This window comes from Salmo salar, chromosome ssa07 (assembly GCF_905237065.1).
Source record: "Salmo salar chromosome ssa07, Ssal_v3.1, whole genome shotgun sequence".
NCBI classification, from domain to species: Eukaryota; Metazoa; Chordata; class Actinopteri; order Salmoniformes; family Salmonidae; genus Salmo; species Salmo salar.
Window position 1 is genome coordinate 60,878,888 of NC_059448.1, and position 13,111 is coordinate 60,891,998.

The 13,111-nt window shown below is 41.6% G+C and overlaps 1 protein-coding gene across 1 annotated transcript in view; it reads left to right on the forward strand.

The window, feature by feature from the left end:
- Positions 1–13,111, forward strand: part of LOC106595591 (glutamate receptor-interacting protein 1) — a 431,870-nt gene that overhangs the window by 119,396 nt on the left and 299,363 nt on the right.

Consider the following 13,111-nt stretch of genomic DNA (forward strand, 5'->3'; position numbering starts at 1 on the left):
TTCTGGCTGGCTTTCTTGTCAATATAGATGTTTTAGTTCTGGGTGGCTTTCTTGTCAATATAGATGTTTTAGTTCTGGCTGGCTTTCTTGTCAATATAGATGTTTTAGTTCTGGGTGGCTTTCTTGTCAATATAGATGTTTTAGTTCTGGGTGGCTTGTCTAGCTATTCTGTAGCCTATATATTGGCTGTCGGGCTAAATCCATTTTGAATTCAAACCCTTTTTGACAGCATCCCTTTTGATTTAAACTAAACCATCCATACATGTTTTCCCGGTGGAAAAGTGGTCAGAATGTGCCTTTTTGGACCTGGATGTTAAACCATTCAGGAGATCAAGGTGTTCCAGTTGACCCATTTTGCATACACCACCATAGCATCGCTGGCAAAGATAAACGGTTGAGTTTGATATCATTTAAAAGCTAACAAACAGTGTTGTTAAACTATTTTATTATACCTTTAAAAAAGTATACACATTTTCATTTTTAAACCTTTAACCTCAATTGTCTAAAAACATCAATTATATAAAAATTATGATTTTCTGTCATATTCGCATATGTTTTTGTGCCCGAGATCGGTTCAGACACGACATGCTCTTGAATACAGGGAGCAGGTCATTTCAATCGTAGAAATATAATTAATAGAATGGACCTATCCCTTCAGGCCTCTGCAATTTAGCTGGTACACTATTGACATTTACATTTAATTAACATTTTTACTTGTAATTACTACCACAAAGATTGCTACCACCGCCTGTCCACCCACCGTCAAATGTCAACTTAAAAGGTCACGTCTATTCTATTATCTGTATTTCTATGATTTCAATAGGTTTTCTATGGAGGACTGACAGTATAATTTAAAACAACAGATATTCCCATTCAAGTTAACATTCTCTGATGTGTGGACCTCCAATCATCTTTGTGGTACCATTTGAAAGGTTCAGATTAAAATTGTATTCCCATTTTAGTACATTTAACAGCTAAAACATGACACTCACGCTGTATTTAAGAGCGTACTAAATATAACCTCCACATGGGGTATATATTGAAGCCATCAGATAAGCTGTATCCTGTGCTTTGTGGTGAGTGAGAGAGACGTCTGTTAAGTCAGCAGCTCGCTGGCTGTGAAGTTTGAAATGATTTGATCCGTAGGAGACGAGTGAGTGAGAGGAAGTGTATTAGAATTAATAATAAGATCACAGAGAGGACAGGAAGAGGAAAGTGGAGGAGGCGCTGGAACGCAATGCCGCAACCTAAAATAACCAAATCCTCCTCGGTGAGAGAGAGGGGTGCTTATCACGCCACTCCAGAGGAGTGATGGGAGACGAAGGGCCCCGTGGCACTGTGTTAGTTATTCAACCAGAAATGAGCTCTCTAATCTTATGGGATTTTCAGACACATAATGAATCCAAACTGACAATCCTGGCATCCTGCTATGGAGGAGTCAACTAGTCTGAGCTACTCCTATACTGAACCTGTGTTCTTCTATACAGCAGTTTACTCCTATACTGACCCTGTGTTCTTCTGTACAGCAGTTTACTTCTATACTGAACCTGTGTTCTTCTGTACAGCAGTTTACTCCTATCCTGAACCTGTGTTCTTCTAACAGCAGTTTACTCCTATACTGACCCTGTGTTCTTCTATACAGCAGTTTACTCCTATCCTGAACTCTAACAAGTAATCTAACAATTCCACAACAAATACCTAATACACACCAATCTAAAGGGATGGAATAAGAATATGTACATACAGTGGGGGGGAAAAGTATTTGATCCCCTGCTGATTTTGTATGTTTGCCCACTGACAAAGAAATGATCAGTCTATAATTTTAATGGTAGGTTTATTTTAACAGTGAGAGACAGAACAACAAAAATATCGAAAAAAACGCATGTCAAAAATGTTATAAATTGATTTGCATTTTAATGAGGGAAATAAGTATTTGACCCCCTCTCAATCAGAAAGATTTCTGGCTCCCAGGTGTCTTTTATACAGGTAACGAGCTGAGATTAGGAGCACACTCTTAAAGGGAGTGCTCCTAACCGCAGCTTGTTACCTGTATAAAAGACACCTGTCCACAGAAGCAATCAATCAATCAGATTCCAAACTCTCCACCATGGCCAAGACCAAAGAGCTCTCCAAGGATGTCAGGGACAAGATTGTAGACCTACACAAGGCTGGAATGGGCTACAAGACCATCGCCAAGCAGCTTGGTGAGAAGGTGACAACATTTGGTGCGATTATTCGCAAATGGAAGAAACACAAAATAACTGTCAATATCCCTCGGCCTGGGGCTCCATGCAAGATCTCACCTCGTGGAGTTGCAATGATCATGAGAACGGTGAGGAATCAGCCCAGAACTACACGGGAGGATCTTGTCAATGATCTCAAGGCAGCTGGGACCATAGTCACCAAGAAAACAATTGGTAACACACTACGCCGTGAAGGACTGAAATCCTGCAGCGCCCGCAAGGTCCCCCTGCTCAAGAATACATATACATGCCCGTCTGAAGTTTGCCAATGAACATCTGAATGATTCAGAGGACAACTGGTTGAAAGTGTTGTGGTCAGATGAGACCAAAATGGAGCTCTTTGGCATCAACTCAACTCGCCGTGTTTGGAGGAGGAGGAATGCTGCCTATGACCCCAAGAACACCATCTCCACCGTCAAACATGGAGGTGGGAACATTATGCTTTGGGGGTGTTTTTTCTGCTAAGGGGACAGGACAACTTCACCGCATCATTTGACGGGGCCATGTACTGTCAAATCTTGGGTGAGAACCTCCTTCCCTCAGCCAGGGCATTGAAAATGGGTCGTGGATGGGTATTCTAGCATGACAATGACCCCAAACACATGGCCAAGGCAACAAAGGAGTGGCTCAAGAAGAAGCCCATTAAGGTCCTGGAGTGGCCTAGCCAGTCTCCAGACCTTAATCCCATAGAAAATCTGTGGAGGGAGCTGAAGGCTCGAGTTGCCAAATGTCAGTCTCTAAACCTTATTGACTTGGAGAAGATCTGCAATGAGGGGTGGGACAAAATCCCTCCTGAGATGTGTGCAAACCTGGTGGCCAACTACAAGAAACGTCTGACCTCTGTGATTTCCAACAAGGGTTTTGCCACCAAGTACTAAGTCATGTTTTGCAGAGCGGTCAAATATTTATTTCCCTCATTAAAATGCAAATCATTTTATAACATTTTTGACATGCGTTTTTCTGGATTTTTTTGTTGTTATTCTGTCTCTCACTGTTCAAATAAACCTACCATTAAAATTATAGACTGATCATTTCTTTGTAAGTGGGCAAACGTACAAAATCAACAGGGGATCAAATACTTTTTTCCCCCACTGTATAAATATATCGATGAGCAAGGACCGAGCGGCATAGGCAAGGTGCAATAGATGGTATAAGGTACAGTATATACATATGAGATGAGTAATGCAAGATATGTTAACATTATTAAAGTGACTGGTGATCTAATTATTAAAGTGACTAGTGATCTATTTATTTAAGTGGCCAATGATATCAAGTCTGTGTGTAAGCATCATTCTCTCTGTATTAGTGATGGCTTGATGGCCTTGAGATAGAAGCTGTTTTTCAGTCTCTCGAACCCAGCTTTGATGCACCTGTACTGACCTCGCCTTCTGGATGGTAGCGAGAGGTGAACAGGCAGTGGCTCGGGTGGTTGTTGTCCTTGATGATCTTTTTGGCCTTCCTGTGACATTGGGTGCTATAGGTGTCATGGAGGGCAGGTAGTTTGCCCCTGGTGATGCGTTGTGCAGACTGCACCACCCTCTGGAGAGCCCCTACGGTTGTGGGTGGAGCAGTTGCCGTACCAGGCGGTGATACAGCCCGACAGGATGCTCTCAATTGTGCATCTGTAAAAGTTTGTGAGGGTTTTAGGTGACAGGCCAAATTTCTTCAGCCTCCTGAGGTTGAAGAGGTGCTGTTTTGCCTTCTTCACCACACTGTCTGTGTGGGTGGGTAATTTCAGTTTGTCTGTGATGTATATGTCGAGGAACTTAAAACTTTCCACCTTCTCCACTGCTGTTCCGTCAATGTGGATAGGGGGGTGCTCCCTCTGCTGTTTCTTGAAGTCCACGATAATCTCCTTTGTTTTGTTGATGTTGAGTGTGAGGTTATTTTCCTGACACCACACTCCGAGTGCCCTCACCTCCTCCCTATAGGCTGTCACATCGTTGTTGGTGATCAAGCCTACTACTGTTTTGTTGTCTGCAAACGTGATTATTGAGTTGGAGGCGTGCATGGCCACGCAGTCGTGGGTGAACAGGGAGTACAGGAGAGGGCTGAGCACGCACCCTTGTGGGGCCCCAGTGTTGAGGATCAGCGAAGTGTAGATGTTTTTTCCTACCTTCACCACCTGGGGGCAGCCCGTCAGGAAGTCCAGGACACAGTTGCACAGGGTGGGGTTGAGACACAGGGCCTCAAGCTTAATGATGAGCTTTGAGGGTACTATGGTGTTGAATGCTTAGATGTAGTCAATGAACAGCATTCGTCATAGGTATTCCTCTTGTCCAGATGGGATAGGGTGGTGTGCAGTGTGATGGCGATTGCATCGTCTGTGGACTTATTGGGGCGGTATGCAAATTGGAGTGGGTCTAGGGTGACAAGTAAGGTAGAGGTGATATGATCCTTGACTAGTCTCTCAAAGCACTTCATGATGACAGAAGTGAGTGCTACGGGGCGATAGTCATTTTGTTCAGTTACCTTTGCCTTCTTGGGTACAGGAACAACAGTGGCCATCTTGAACCATGTGGGGACAGCAGACTGGGATAGGGAGAGATTGAATATATCTGTAAACACACCAGCCTGCTGGTCTGCGCATGCTCTGAGGACGTGGCTAGGGATACCATCTGGGCCAGCAGCCTTGCGAGGGTTAACACGCTTAAATGTCTTACTCACATCGGCCACGGAGAAGGAGGGGGGGCCTGCAGTCCTTGGTAGCGGGCCGCGCCGGTGACACCATATTATCCTCAAGCTGGCAAAGAAGGTGTTTAGTTTGTCTGGAATCAAGACGTCGGTGTCCGTGACGTGGCTGGTTTTCTATTTATACTCCGTGATTTCCTGTAGATAGGAGGGTTAGGAGAGGTAACAGTCTGGTGCTGCTCTGTAGGGTCTCTAGGTGATAGGAGGGTTAGGAGGGTTAGGAGGGTTAGGAGGGTTAGGAGGGTTAGGAGGGTTAGGAGAGGTAACAGTCTGATGCTGCTCTGTAGGGTCTCTAGGGGATAGGAGGGTTAGGAGGGTTAGGAGGGTTAGGAGAGGTAACAGTCTGATGCTGCTCTGTAGGGTCTCTAGGGGATAGGAGGGTTAGGAGGGTTAGGAGGGTTAGGAGAGACAGGAGGGGTAGGAGAGGTAACAGTCTGTTGCTCTATTCATAGGCTGCACCTCCATCACTCGGTCACGCGTTGCCATGGTTATCAGCATTCTTCAGATGCCCCAGCCTATTGATGTCTGTCTGATGCTTAATGCCAAGTCTTTCTGAACGGTGGCTTATTACTGTTTGGTCAGATGCGCCCTACAGTGGCCTGGAAATACGATGACATTGCTGAAGTAGACAAATAATTAGTAGGCGACAACATCATTATGAAGTGGTCAAGTTTACTTTAGAGAGATGGCAATGTTGTCATGATCTAGCAATGTGTTGCTAGCTAACGCTAGCTCGTAAAAATGTCGGTGCGCTCCCCTCAATCTTAGCTAGCTAGCACAAGTTATGCTGTTTCTAAAGTCAATCTGGCGACATTACAATGATGACAAAGGCTTGTCCTGCTCATTATTTTCCTCCTTTTGAAATGTCATGCTGTTTCCAAGCCACGGTAATGTACTTTAGACTACGTCTTCATCAGCAGCCAGAGACTATGTGGAGCATCAGTCCTACAACAAAGGTTCAAAACAAAATTGTGACGAAACATGCAACCCATGAACAGGGTCTCCAGGTAATATAATCAAATAGAATAATAGAATTATACAGTAGAAGAATAGAATAATAGAATAGAAGAATAGAATAATATAATAGAAAAATAGAATAAAAGAATAGAATAGAAGAATAGAATAGCAGAATAGAATAGAATAATAGAATAATAGAATAATAGAATAGAAGAATATAATAGAAGAATAGAATAGAAGAATAGAGTAATAGAATAGAAGAATAGAAGAACATAATAGAAGAATAGAGGAATATAATAGAATAATAAAATAGAACAATATAATAGAATGATAGAATATAATAATAGAATATATTAATATAATAATATAATAATATAATATAATAATATAATAATTAATAGAATATAATAATAGAATAGAATAATAGAATAGAATAATAGAATAATATAATATATTAATAGAATAAAAGAATAGAATAATATTATAATAGAATAATAGAATAGAATAGAATAATAGAATAGAATAGAATACTAGAATAACCCCTCTCGTTTCCTCCACTATGCAGTGAGCAGTGATCTCCCGTGGAGGATGGATATGTTTCAGTGCAGGAGACTTTTCTCACCTCCTCCCTGCTAGCCGATGCTCTCAGTGTTTCACATTCACACGTTGTAGACATTCTGACTCACACTCCATAACCTGTTAGGGTCAGATGCAGGGTCACTGTGACCCTCACTCACTCCCCACACACTGTTTGAATCAATGTCGTTTCCACCTCATCACGTCATTACAATGTCGTTTCCAAATGACGTTGAAGCAACGTGGAATAGATGTTGAATTGACGTCATTGCCCAGTGAGTCATGTTGGAACACGTGTACATACACACATCACACACACACACACATCACACACACACACACAAACACACACACACACACACACATCACACACAACACACACATCACACACACACACACACACACACACACACACACACACACACACACACACACACACATCACACATCACACTACTTAGTAGCAATGGATCCCTTAGTGTTGATATAACTGTTCTACAGTACAGAACACCTCTACCCAGCCTGTTAATGATCAAACCAGTTATAACTGTTCTACAGTACAGAACACCTCTACCCAGCCTGTTAATGATCAAACCAGTTATAACTGTTCTACAGTACAGAACACCTCTACCCAGCCTGTTAATGATCAAACCAGTTATAACTGTTCTACAGTACAGAACACCTCTACCCAGCCTGTTTATGATCAAACCAGTTATAACTGTTCTACAGTACAGAACACCTCTACCCAGCCTGTTTATGATCAAACCAGTTATAACTGTTTCTACAGTACAGAACACCTCTACCCAGCCTGTTTATGATCAAACCAGTTATAACTGTTCTACAGTACAGAACACCTCTACCCAGCCTGTTAATGATCAAACCAGTTATAACTGTTTCTACAGTACAGAACACCTCCACCCAGCCTGTTAATGATCAAACCAGTTATAACTGTGTTCTACAGTACAGAACACCTCTACCCAGCCTGTTTATGATCAAACCAGTTATAACTGTTCTACAGTACAGAACACCTCTACCCAGCCTGTTTATGATCAAACCAGTTATAACTGTGTTCTACAGTACAGAACACCTCTACCCAGCCTGTTTATGATCAAACCAGTTATAACTGTTCTACAGTACAGAACACCTCTACCCAGCCTGTTAATGATCAAACCAGTTATAACTGTGTTCTACAGTACAGAACACCTCTACCCAGCCTGTTTATGATCAAACCAGTTATAACTGTGTCTACAGTACAGAACACCTCTACCCAGCCTGTTAATGATCAAACCAGTTATAACTGTTCTACAGTACAGAACACCTCTACCCAGCCTGTTTATGATCAAACCAGTTATAACTGTGTTCTACAGTACAGAACACCTCTACCCAGCCTGTTAATGATCAAACCAGTTATAACTGTTCTACAGTACAGAACACCTCTACCCAGCCTGTTAATGATCAAACCAGTTATAACTGTTCTACAGTACAGAACACCTCTACCCAGCCTGTTAATGATCAAACCAGTTATAACTGTTTCTACAGTACAGAACACCTCTACCCAGCCTGTTAATGATCAAACCAGTTATAACTGTTCTACAGTACAGAACACCTCTACCCAGCCTGTTAATGATCAAACCAGTTATAACTGTTCTACAGTACAGAACACCTCTACCCAGCCTGTTTATGATCAAACCAGTTATAACTGTTCTACAGTACAGAACACCTCTACCCAGCCTGTTAATGATCAAACCAGTTATAACTGTTCTACAGTACAGAACACCTCTACCCAGCCTGTTAATGATCAAACCAGTTATAACTGTGTTCTACAGTACAGAACACCTCTACCCAGCCTGTTTATGATCAAACCAGTTATAACTGTTCTACAGTACAGAACACCTCTACCCAGCCTGTTAATGATCAAACCAGTTATAACTGTTCTACAGTACAGAACACCTCTACCCAGCCTGTTAATGATCAAACCAGTTATAACTGTTCTACAGTACAGAACACCTCTACCCAGCCTGTTTATGATCAAACCAGTTATAACTGTTCTACAGTACAGAACACCTCTACCCAGCCTGTTAATGATCAAACCAGTTATAACTGTTCTACAGTACAGAACACCTCTACCCAGCCTGTTTATGATCAAACCAGTTATAACTGTGTTCTACAGTACAGAACACCTCTACCCAGCCTGTTAATGATCAAACCAGTTATAACTGTTCTACAGTACAGAACACCTCTACCCAGCCTGTTTATGATCAAACCAGTTATAACTGTTCTACAGTACAGAACACCTCTACCCAGCCTGTTTATGATCAAACCAGTTATAACTGTTCTACAGTACAGAACACCTCTACCCAGCCTGTTAATGATCAAACCAGTTATAACTGTTCTACAGTACAGAACACCTCTACCCAGCCTGTTTATGATCAAACCAGTTATAACTGTGTTCTACAGTACAGAACACCTCTACCCAGCCTGTTTATGATCAAACCAGTTATAACTGTTCTACAGTACAGAACACCTCTACCCAGCCTGTTAATGATCAAACCAGTTATAACTGTGTTCTACAGTACAGAACACCTCTACCCAGCCTGTTTATGATCAAACCAGTTATAACTGTTCTACAGTACAGAACACCTCTACCCAGCCTGTTAATGATCAAACCAGTTATAACTGTGTTCTACAGTACAGAACACCTCCACCCAGCCTGTTAATGATCAAACCAGTTATAACTGTGTTCTACAGTACAGAACACCTCTACCCAGCCTGTTTATGATCAAACCAGTTATAACTGTTCTACAGTACAGAACACCTCCACCCAGCCTGTTTATGATCAAACCAGTTATAACTGTTCTACAGTACAGAACACCTCTACCCAGCCTGTTAATGATCAAACCAGTTATAACTGTTCTACAGTACAGAACACCTCTACCCAGCCTGTTAATGATCAAACCAGTTATAACTGTTCTACAGTACAGAACACCTCCACCCAGCCTGTTAATGATCAAACCAGTTATAACTGTTCTACAGTACAGAACACCTCTACCCAGCCTGTTTATGATCAAACCAGTTATAACTGTTCTACAGTACAGAACACCTCTACCCAGCCTGTTTATGATCAAACCAGTTATAACTGTTCTACAGTACAGAACACCTCCACCCAGCCTGTTTATGATCAAACCAGTTATAACTGTTCTACAGTACAGAACACCTCTACCCAGCCTGTTAATGATCAAACCAGTTATAACTGTGTTCTACAGTACAGAACACCTCTACCCAGCCTGTTAATGATCAAACCAGTTATAACTGTTCTACAGTACAGAACACCTCTACCCAGCCTGTTTATGATCAAACCAGTTATAACTGTTCTACAGTACAGAACACCTCTACCCAGCCTGTTTATGATCAAACCAGTTATAACTGTTCTACAGTACAGAACACCTCTACCCAGCCTGTTAATGATCAAACCAGTTATAACTGTGTTCTACAGTACAGAACACCTCTACCCAGCCTGTTTATGATCAAACCAGTTATAACTGTTCTACAGTACAGAACACCTCTACCCAGCCTGTTAATGATCAAACCAGTTATAACTGTTCTACAGTACAGAACACCTCCACCCAGCCTGTTTATGATCAAACCAGTTATAACTGTTCTACAGTACAGAACACCTCTACCCAGCCTGTTTATGATCAAACCAGTTATAACTGTTCTACAGTACAGAACACCTCTACCCAGCCTGTTTATGATCAAACCAGTTATAACTGTTCTACAGTACAGAACACCTCTACCCAGCCTGTTTATGATCAAACCAGTTATAACTGTTCTACAGTACAGAACACCTCTACCCAGCCTGTTTATGATCAAACCAGTTATAACTGTGTTCTACAGTACAGAACACCTCTACCCAGCCTGTTAATGATCAAACCAGTTATAACTATGTTCTACAGTACAGAACACCTCTACCCAGCCTGTTTATGATCAAACCAGTTATAACTGTGTTCTACAGTACAGAACACCTCTACCCAGCCTGTTAATGATCAAACCAGTTATAACTGTGTTCTACAGTACAGAACACCTCCACCCAGCCTGTTTATGATCAAACCAGTTATAACTGTGTTCTACAGTACAGAACACCTCTACCCAGCCTGTTTATGATCAAACCAGTTATAACTGTGTTCTACAGTACAGAACACCTCTACCCAGCCTGTTTATGATCTAACCAGTTATAACTGTTCTACAGTACAGAACACCTCTACCCAGCCTATTTATGATCAAACCAGTTATAACTGTTCTACAGTACAGAACACCTCTACCCAGCCTGTTTATGATCAAACCAGTTATAACTGTTCTACAGTACAGAACACCTCTACCCAGCCTGTTTATGATCAAACCAGTTATAACTGTGTTCTACAGTACAGAACACCTCTACCCAGCCTGTTTATGATCAAACCAGTTATAACTGTGTTCTACAGTACAGAACACCTCTACCCAGCCTGTTAATGATCAAACCAGTTATAACTATGTTCTACAGTACAGAACACCTCTACCCAGCCTGTTAATGATCAAACCAGTTATAACTGTTCTACAGTACAGAACACCTCCACCCAGCCTGTTTATGATCAAACCAGTTATAACTGTGTTCTACAGTACAGAACACCTCTACCCAGCCTGTTTATGATCAAACCAGTTATAACTGTTCTACAGTACAGAACACCTCTACCCAGCCTGTTTATGATCAAACCAGTTATAACTGTGTTCTACAGTACAGAACACCTCTACCCAGCCTGTTTATGATCAAACCAGTTATAACTGTTCTACAGTACAGAACACCTCTACCCAGCCTGTTTATGATCAAACCAGTTATAACTGTTCTACAGTACAGAACACCTCTACCCAGCCTGTTAATGATCAAACCAGTTATAACTGTTCTACAGTACAGAACACCTCTACCCAGCCTGTTTATGATCAAACCAGTTATAACTGTTCTACAGTACAGAACACCTCTACCCAGCCTGTTTATGATCAAACCAGTTATAACTGTTCTACAGTACAGAACACCTCTACCCAGCCTGTTTATGATCAAACCAGTTATAACTGTTCTACAGTACAGAACACCTCTACCCAGCCTGTTTATGATCAAACCAGTTATAACTGTTCTACAGTACAGAACACCTCTACCCAGCCTGTTTATGATCAAACCAGTTATAACTGTTCTACAGTACAGAACACCTCTACCCAGCCTGTTTATGATCAAACCAGTTATAACTGTTCTACAGTACAGAACACCTCTACCCAGCCTGTTAATGATCAAACCAGTTATAACTGTGTTCTACAGTACAGAACACCTCTACCCAGCCTGTTTATGATCAAACCAGTTATAACTGTGTTCTACAGTACAGAACACCTCTACCCAGCCTGTTTATGATCAAACCAGTTATAACTGTTCTACAGTACAGAACACCTCTACCCAGCCTGTTTATGATCAAACCAGTTATAACTGTTCTACAGTACAGAACACCTCTACCCAGCCTGTTTATGATCAAACCAGTTATAACTATGTTCTACAGTACAGAACACCTCCACCCAGCCTGTTAATGATCAAACCAGTTATAACTGTTCTACAGTACAGAACACCTCTACCCAGCCTGTTTATGATCAAACCAGTTATAACTGTTCTACAGTACAGAACACCTCTACCCAGCCTGTTTATGATCAAACCAGTTATAACTGTTCTACAGTACAGAACACCTCTACCCAGCCTGTTAATGATCAAACCAGTTATAACTGTTCTACAGTACAGAACACCTCTACCCAGCCTGTTTATGATCAAACCAGTTATAACTGTGTTCTACAGTACAGAACACCTCTACCCAGCCTGTTTATGATCAAACCAGTTATAACTGTTCTACAGTACAGAACACCTCTACCCAGCCTGTTTATGATCAAACCAGTTATAACTGTGTTCTACAGTACAGAACACCTCTACCCAGCCTGTTTATGATCAAACCAGTTATAACTGTTCTACAGTACAGAACACCTCTACCCAGCCTGTTTATGATCAAACCAGTTATAACTGTGTTCTACAGTACAGAACACCTCTACCCAGCCTGTTTATGATCAAACCAGTTATAACTGTTCTACAGTACAGAACACCTCTACCCAGCCTGTTTATGATCAAACCAGTTATAACTGTTCTACAGTACAGAACACCTCTACCCAGCCTGTTAATGATCAAACCAGTTATAACTGTGTTCTACAGTACAGAACACCTCCACCCAGCCTGTTAATGATCAAACCAGTTATAACTGTGTTCTACAGTACAGAACACCTCTACCCAGCCTGTTTATGATCAAACCAGTTATAACTGTTCTACAGTACAGAACACCTCTACCCAGCCTATTTATGATCAAACCAGTTATAACTGTTCTACAGTACAGAACACCTCTACCCAGCCTGTTTATGATCAAACCAGTTATAACTGTTCTACAGTACAGAACACCTCTACCCAGCCTGTTAATGATCAAACCAGTTATAACTGTTCTACAGTACAGAACACCTCTACCCAGCCTGTTAATGATCAAACCAGTTATAACTGTGTCTACAGTACAGAACACCTCTACCCAGCCTGTTAATGATCAA